We start from the raw sequence: 665 nt of genomic DNA, 5'->3' as shown, positions 1-665 counted from the left end.
ATTGCCCTCGTCTGGGTTTTGCCTCCACGTGAACCGTTCAGCCCTAGAGAGTCTGTAAATTCCAGCGTAATTTAAGCACAAAGTAAAAGAGATTTTTGCCTGGAGGCAATAAATTATTTTTTATTTACCAAGGGACAGCCTAAATCTGATTTCAGGAGGAAAGCTCAAGCGATGCTGCTTGCAATATTTCATCTGCCTGCCCTGAGCGCTCTGCACAGAGCTAAGGAAGCATCCTGACAGCTTGAAAGCAAATAAAGGGAAACACAGGTTTGAGAAAATAAACCCAGAAAGCAAAGAAATATCCCGTTATTTTGCAGCTATAAAGTCAACGGTAAACCTGTGGTTGCTGATAGGAGACGAGTGCTGAAGCGTTGTCTGGCGTAACAGCGTAAATGCATTGCAACGCAGTGCTGCCCAGCACATCGCTTCCAGCAGGATTTGGGACGTCAGCTCGCACCCATCGCCCGGGCGAAGTCACCGGGAGCAAAGCGCGATCCACGCTGCACCATCGAGGGGCTGGGGACAGATGCTTTAGACCCCAGACGTGATGCAGCTCATTAAAGGAAAAAAAGAGAAAGAAAATCTGCAGCTGGAGCGGGGCGTCGGTGGAGCGATGCCCTCGGCCGCCCCCGGGAAGCGGCAGGGTCGCTGGGGTGTGCGGGGGG

Source organism: Pterocles gutturalis, unplaced genomic scaffold, assembly GCF_000699245.1.
Source record: "Pterocles gutturalis isolate BGI_N339 unplaced genomic scaffold, ASM69924v1 scaffold11998, whole genome shotgun sequence".
NCBI classification, from domain to species: Eukaryota; Metazoa; Chordata; class Aves; order Pterocliformes; family Pteroclidae; genus Pterocles; species Pterocles gutturalis.
This window is presented reverse-complemented; position numbering follows the sequence as displayed.